Genomic DNA, 8,165 nt, shown 5'->3' on the forward strand with positions numbered 1-8,165 from the left:
CTCAGACTTAACGAGCACGTTGTTCGCTAAACGAATGGTCGTCTCTTCTCGCTTGCCATCCTGGCAAAGCGACTCAAACATTTCCGGTCTCTTTCTTAGAGCCGCGAGTTTCACAAAATTTTGTGATGCACCCGAATCCACTAGGAGGGTCATCACCTGTCATAGCCTCTTACTTGAGCGATATAGACCAGCAGGGTTGAGGTCCGATATTTCGAGACCTCAAGGACAACGCTACCCATTTGTTCCACAACTCTGAACTTAGGGGTAGCTTCAGAGTCCGCGTCAGTAGGGCATCCCGCCCCTACTGCGCTCCTGCATTTCCCGACCCCTCAGTGGTCGAGGCAGAACTCATGCGTCTCGCACGCTGGTTCTTGCCATCGCCCTTTGGGAAGGGAGTCCTCTTGCTGGGCATTTTTGCCCCAGCAGGGACCCTGGCATAGCAGCGAGCCATCATATGGCCGCGCTTGCCGCATTTAAAACAGACCACGTCTGCATTGCCCAACTCCATGGGAGTGGCATCTGACCTCTCGGCCGACGGCTTATACCAAGCTGTCGCCGAGAGACTGTTGTAGGATTTCTCCTCCACTAAGGCAATTTGGATTGCCTCTCCATCGTTGACGGCATTTTTGTGAAAAGGGCCTGTCGCGATGGGCCATGTCGTAGTCCGTTCATAAACGTGGGCATGCGCCATGCGCCCTGCCACCTCCCGATGATGTTCGGAGAGGTGAGATAAATGGGCCCAATCAGTATTGAGGCTCATCCTCACGTACACACGCAGAGATGCGGGTCGTGGAAAGGATTTCAAGTGCTACCAAGTGTAGGCGGGCACGTCGTAATGCGGCCACGCTCTACTTAGGCACACACCCTAGCACAGCGAGGAAGCGGTTAAACCTGCTTCTCTTGCGTGCAGTGAGGAAGTTGTGGTGGGCGCCTTAACGACCTCACCTAACGCACTAAGTACTCTAGTAGAGTGTCGTCACGGGAGCGGTAATCCGGCTCCTCGTGCGCACTTACCAAGTAGAAAGTAGTTTGCAGACTGCTTTATATTTAATTGCATTTAATTTAATACCTATTTTTAGCAATTAAAATGGTATCTCTATAGATATCATTTAATATGTGTTGCGAACGTATCTTTCTAGATACCTCGCGTAACGGATGACGCTAGCCGTCACCTCCTAATGTGAATGCACCCATGTGCATCACATACACAAGGGTTGGTCACAAATGTGAACTACCCGAGTGGTGGGTCGAATTACTTTATTTAAGTAATTGACCATCCCCTTAAGCACACAAAGTGTAGTTAACGGGCACTGTGTAGCATTAGGGCAACTTGATCCCGTTACACCCTACCTACAATGTAATCTGTGTAAGGTTAACTAGTACTGATCAATCCTAGTGAAAGGTGCCCCGTTATACCTACCAGCTCAACAAGACTTAATCGTTTCTTTTGCCAACGCGTCCCTAGACCGACAACATTTTTGTATCACCTCGGGCAGCGAATAGAAAGATGGCTCATGCTTTACAGTATGATTTTACTTTGACAAAATTGGCAAGCATTTGCTTACGAACGCTTTATCGGGGCGAGCTGACTATAAGCCTCGCTGGCCACGACGGTAACAATTCGATGGATTAAGTTAAATTTTTCGTGCATCACTCGACGATATAGTTTTAGCTTCAGCGATTAATACATATGTAATGTTAATCACCTGGTTACACTATTGAGCAGAGAAGGTATCGTCGAAGCTTAAAGTGTCCAGTTCGACTTGAACCTCGGTCGTTGTTGTCGACTTCTGAGTCTTATGCTTTTTATTTGTCTTCATGCGCTTAGCGTTGGTATCGCAAGATGATGCAGGCGCTGTCGGCAGCGCATGACGCTTGCGCTGCAGCTTCCGTTTATTCTTGCCGTGTGTGAGCTCAGACACCAAAGCGCTGGAGCTCAATGCTCCCAGTGGTGGAATTTGCGTTTAATAACGCTGTCCATGCCTCTACAGGGGTTAATTCTGGAAATCGCTATTCCGAGTGCTTGGCACAAGGTTGGACATGTCCACCGCGGACCATCCGTAGACCGATGGTCAAACCGAACGTGTCAATCGCGTCACTGAAGACGTTTTGCGCAATTCAGATAGTCCATGAAATGGTGAATTCATATAAGAAACTATTGGGCGAATCCCCATCAGGATTTTATGGATTTTAGGCATATCGTCTTACCGGGCAGGTACGTATTATCTAGAGTGTGAAAAACAATTTTTTGGTCTATAGTTAATTCTGTATATAACTTTGACATTTTAGAGTGCCAAGTATAAATTAGTCTACGGAAGGATATACAAAGGAATTAAGAATATCTATCACTAGAGTGCGCATCTGGACTTCGAGCAGGATAACGACATGATGCCCTTCGTAAATCGCTTATGTCCACTATGTAGCATAGAAGTAGTCCAGCTGCGTAAGTTTGCCGGTGAGCATATTCACGAATTTGCGCCGAATGGCCGACTTTGGTTGACACTGCCTCTCAAATTGGATCAGTGAGTATTCTGATAATTGCTGACATGCGCATCGCGTAGAAACGACCACACATTCTACTGAGTGTTGCCACATGCGACCCTTCCGGGGTCGAGTCTTCGCGATAATGCGTCGAAATTTTATTTTGGTTGTCCGGTCTTATCGATGCGGAAATTCTCTTTAGAGAATGGCGACAAGCAATTTGCTATTCGTTACAACAGGTTCGCAACTGAGTCGTCGTTGCTAAGGATGCGTTATCCTCGTAGACCGCAAACTTGAGTTCACGTAAGATTAATTTCAGATTTGACAAGATTGTGTTTCATTTGAAGAAGCATTTTTAGTTAAGATGAACGCTAATTTTAGCAGCCTCCAGGTTACCTCGTCTTTTATGCGGCTTCGCGGTCCTGACCGTCATTATCGGTCTGTAAATGTACAGATCAAATTACGATATCAGATGCAATATATCCAACACTTAACGAATTCGAGTGCGCCAGCATGAATGCTTTCGGCCACTTAATATTTCAATAAAGGTATTCTGTTCGATTTCGGACAAGTATCCTTACGTGTAACAGAGATACCAGGGAGAATCCCAGCCTAAGTTTTACTATGATTGGGATAAACTTAACCACTCGTCCGTTTTCTTTCGAGTTCCGTTCTTCGGGTCAACTCAGTCACAGTGCTTACCGAAGAATGATCCCCAAGATGGTACTTTTCTGCGCCAAAGCTACATAATTTTTATTTGGCGTAGAGCTTGTTATGACTCACACCCTTTAAGACACTACACAAGTCTATATTTCGTCGACTTAATCTTACGAATATTTCATCAAATATGACTTTGCGCAGCTCCTCATAGGTCGAAGTAGTTTAACGATAAGGTGATATAATGTTGCTAGCGCAGCTTTAGCCCTTGTTACATCACAAGTCACTCCCATGTTATCTTATGAAGGCAGCAGACGAAACAATGGGCCCATCGAAATCTATTACTTCATTTCCTGTCAGGTCTATAAAATAATCATATTACCCGTATCGGTTTTTAAACAGAAAATGAGCGCCGAGTTTGTTTTATATGCGAATGACATACCACTTGCTATTGCTCTGTATAGCGTGTTTAAAGTCATAAAGCTACACGGAAGACCGTCTAGCGCTAAAATAATAGTCAATTTGCCTTTGCCTTAATCAATTTATCTCTGACTTTCTGACCTTCATTTAGAGCGAAAAATTTAAATCTGCTTAATTGGTGCAATTCTCTTGTCCGCGACTTCATCAACGGGCTTACAATTCGCTTTAAGTATATTAAACTTGTCGGTTAATCCGCCAGTACTGGTGGAATGGATCTTTCTGCATTGTTACTTCCATCTTTTGCAGCTTTCGGATTGTATGGGAGCACGGCAATCCTTTGGTGTTTATGAGAATGTCAGTGCACTCATCATTGTTTCCCTTCCCACGACTGCATCTCTTAGCGTGTCAGTGAGGATGAGCCTCGATATCGATTGGGCTCATGTCCTTCACAGCGGTAGGTGGCAGAGCACTTAACGCAGGGACTTGGTGGACAAGCCCTGGCCAGGCACTTGGGCAGTCTTCCTGAGCAACATGTTGCTCAGTTAAAGCAGTTTGAGGTGTTTATGCTCGGACAGCGAAGGGTCGCGTCCGAGGCACAAATCCATGCTGCGGCGGAGTCTGTCGCTTAGACTCAGGATGAGCTTAGGCGAGAGCAGGCTCGGAGTGAGGCTCGCAACAGGACTGTTGAGATGCTCTCTGCCCGGTCGCATCAGCCGAGGCCCATTCGGACGGCCCAAGTTTGATGGAAAGAGCGCACAATTCTGCACTGGACACGTTAGCGATGGAGAAATGCGGTTTAGCGCAGCTCATCGATGACGACACCCTGATGGTGTCGTAGGCCATGTCACACCTGCGCGGTAAGGCCTCAGCGTGGGCTTACTCGATGCCATGGCAGACGGAAAGGCTTTCCACATGAGCAACCTTATAGGAAAGATTTGCTCCATGTATTAGCCGCGGAACAACAACGTGTTGCTTCAGACGCGCTTCTTTGGAGCGCGACAGGCGAAGCGATCTCTGCAAGAGTATGTGCAGGAGATACGCTCGCTGTCGGCATCCGTTGCTGTAGGTCCAATTCCGGAGCACATTAAGGTGCCCAAGCTTATGAACGGCCTAAGGCATGGCCCATCGCGACAGGCCCTTTCAGAAAGGTGCCGTCGACGATGGAAGAGGCACTCCAATTTTCCTTAGTTAAGGAGCAATCCTAGCATTTCCCGACCCCTCAGTGGTCGATGCAGAACTCATTGCCATCACTCTTTCGGAAGGGAGTCCTCTTGCTGGGTATCTTTGCCCCAAGAGGGACCCTGGCATAGCAGCGAGCCATCACGTGGCCGCGCTTGCCGCATTTTTAGCAGACTACATCTGCATTGCCCAACTCCATGGGAGTGGCATCTGTTCTCTCGGACGATGGCTTATACCAAGCTGTTGTCGAAGCACTGTTGAGGAGCGCAGTAGGAGCGGGATGCCCTACTGACACGGACTCTGAAGCTACCCCCAAATTCGAAGTTGTCGAACAAATGGGTAGCATAGTTCCTGAGGTCTCGAAATTTTGAACCTCAACCCTTCTGCTCTATAGCGCTCAAATACGAGCTATGACCAAATGATGACCCTCCTGGTGAATTCGGGTGCATCCCAAAATTTGTTAAACTCGCGGCTCTAAGAAAGAGACCGGCAATGTTTGAGTCGCTTTGCCAGGATGGCAAGCGAGAAGAGACGACTATTCGTTTAGCGAACAACGTGCTCGTTAAGTCTGAGGGAGTTCAGGCAGAACTCGCCTTTAGCTTTAGTAACTTCTCTTGTAAAGGGAAATTCACAGTGCTAGATATGGAGAGTCCGTATGACCTCATCCAAGGCATGCCATGGTTGGCAAAATACCAACCATAGATAGACTGGCGCACACGCACAGTTGCGAACATTACGCAGGACACCGGAAAGGATGTGCTCCTGCGAGAGGCGTATGCAACTGATGTCGTGTCGAACACAGTTGAGGGAGCGTTTAGGGATCTCAAACGTCACCAAGTCCTGCCCAGCTCGTGGAGATTGGGGTAGTGAAAAAGACGATACAAGTAGTCATGCGTCCGAATGTCCGGCACAGAGCCAAAAGTCTGTGGCAGTAGACGGCGAGCTGACAGGAAGTCAAGCGTCGCATGAAACGGCACAGTGCCTAGAGCCTTGTGCGGTTGGAAGGGATGCGTTAGCCAGGCGACGCAACGGCACCCGTTTCCCAGTCAAAGGTCATGCTTACTCGGAGAACGAGTACCGACGGATTAGGACGATCAAAGGCATGTCTAAACGAATGACTTTTGGATCAGAAATGCTCCTATCTGCTGATAGGCGGCTCGGCACTTCTTCTGGGAACACATCACGATGTTTCCACAGAACCTCAAAGAACGGACTGTCTCTCGAGGCATCCCAGCCTTGAGCAGCGTACCGTTTCATTTTGTTTGTTAATAGGACGCTCTCGTCCATTGTGGACGACGAGCAACAGTCCACCAAATTCTCTATTGGAACTGGTGTGGCTATTTCGTGGATCTTTCCTTTCTTTAATTCGGCAAGGAACAGATGCCCACGACATCTCCAGGAGATTTACTATCTCCTCGACAGATTTAAGGACTGCCGAAGCATCTCAACTGAGGATGCCTCCGCAATTTCTTCTTTGACGGCCTCGAACACCTCGTTCGAAGGCCCGTCTTTTCCAGTAGGAGAACACGAGATTGGACTCGAACCTTGCACCAAGTATTGTGTGACCAGGCAATGGCCGTTGCCGAAAGAACAAGTCGATTATATCGATGAGTTCTTCGACAAACGAGCCAAGGCGGGACATGTGCGTGAGAGCAAATCGCCTCACTGCAGCCCGACCTTTTGTGTGCGTATAGCCACAGGTGGATTGCGCGTAGTTTATGCTTACAAAATGCTGAACACGGCGACCATACCAGCGCAAACGCCGATCCCGCGAAATGATATTCTGTTCAACTCCATGGGAAAGTCAACTATCTTTCCGCGTTGGATTTGACAGCTGGCGACTATTAGGTACTCATGAGAGAGTCCGATGTAGCCACAACGGCAATAAGCATCCCAAGTGGTATGCTTTGTCAGTGGCTAATGCTGCGCTATAGTTTGAAAAACGCACCGGCGACATTCAACCGGGTGGTGGCTCACGTGATGCGTCAGCACCGTGCCTACGCGCCCCATTACTTTGACGACGTATTCGTGCATAGTAGGGCCGAGGGCGGGCTGACCGCAATAGAGTCACATAAGCGTCATTTAGACGCTGTGTTGCAGACTTTCGGTGACGCCCAATTGTACGTCAACTTGCAAAAGTGCGTCATAGGGGTCCATGCGATACCTGTGTTGGGATTCATCATAGGTGCACATGGTGTATGAGCAGACCCAGACTAGGTGAAATCAGTAAAGGATTGGCCAAATCCACGGCATGTGAAGGATTTGCGCCAATTCATAGGGCTCGCTAATTGCTTGCATAAGTATAGCAAGAATTCTGCTGAGCAAAATAAACCGTTATCTGACCTCCTTAAAAAGGGCACAAATTGGGTTTTGAAAAAAACAAGATGATGCGTTCACTATCAGTAAAGCAACCTCTCATAGAGGCAACGGTCTTGGCATTGCCAGACGCGGCATAAGCCTTTAAGCGTCGTCTGCGATGCAAGAAATTTTGCAATCGGCAGCGCGCCCATGCAGAAGGATATCGACGGCGTTGAGCGCGTCATCTCTTATCAGTCCCGGCTTTTAAAAACCACGGAACTGAATTACCCTGTGCATGACAAAGAGCTACTTTCAACAAAGTATGCTCTTGTCAAGTTTCGTGTGCACCTAGTGGGCACCGAACCATTTGTGGTTTATACGGATCACGCATCACTGCGGACCGCAATAAACCCACCGCACCTCTCGCCTAGAATGGCAAGACGGCTTACATTCTTCTCTGAATTTAATATCCAATTTGAATACAAGCCAGGTAAGTCGAATGTCTTGGCGGACACTTTATCACGCAGACCAGACTTCGAGGTAAGACACCAGGGAAGTGTGTCTAGTGCGAAAGCACAGTTTCAGCCGTCGACGTTGGCAGCCATGAAGGCATACCACGTGACGAGCTCATTGGCCTCTGAGATAAAAGAGAGCTACAGTCAGGACGACCACTGTCGCCTGCTGTTGGATCACTTCGGTGGACGAAAGGTTTCCCTTCCGTCGCACCTGAAAGCTAAGCTCAATCGCTTTAGCTACAGCGATGGCCTGTTATGGCATCAGCTGTCACCTTGTGATCCCTTGAGAATCTATGTGCCTCATGACACAGATCTCAAGTTGATGATCCTTCACGAGCTCCATGATGCACCATCTAGTGGGCATCTGGGCCGTGAAAAGACATTCTTACGAGTGTCAGAGGAATTTTGGTGGCCACACCTATATAGATGGGTGGCCAACTATATTCGCTCTTGCGAACAGTGTCAGCGCATTAAGCCTGCACCGTCCAGCAGTGCGCCACTGAAGCCGCTACCGATTCCAACCAACTGTTGGAAGTCAGTAAGCCTGGACTTCATGTTTGGCATGCCGCCCGATCATAAGGGTCGGACAGGGCTAGTCGTCTTTGTAGACAGACT

Source organism: Bremia lactucae (assembly GCF_004359215.1).
Source record: "Bremia lactucae strain SF5 chromosome Unknown BlacSF5_NotPlaced_17_SHOA01000003.1_2250557bp, whole genome shotgun sequence".
NCBI classification, from domain to species: domain Eukaryota; phylum Oomycota; class Peronosporomycetes; order Peronosporales; family Peronosporaceae; genus Bremia; species Bremia lactucae.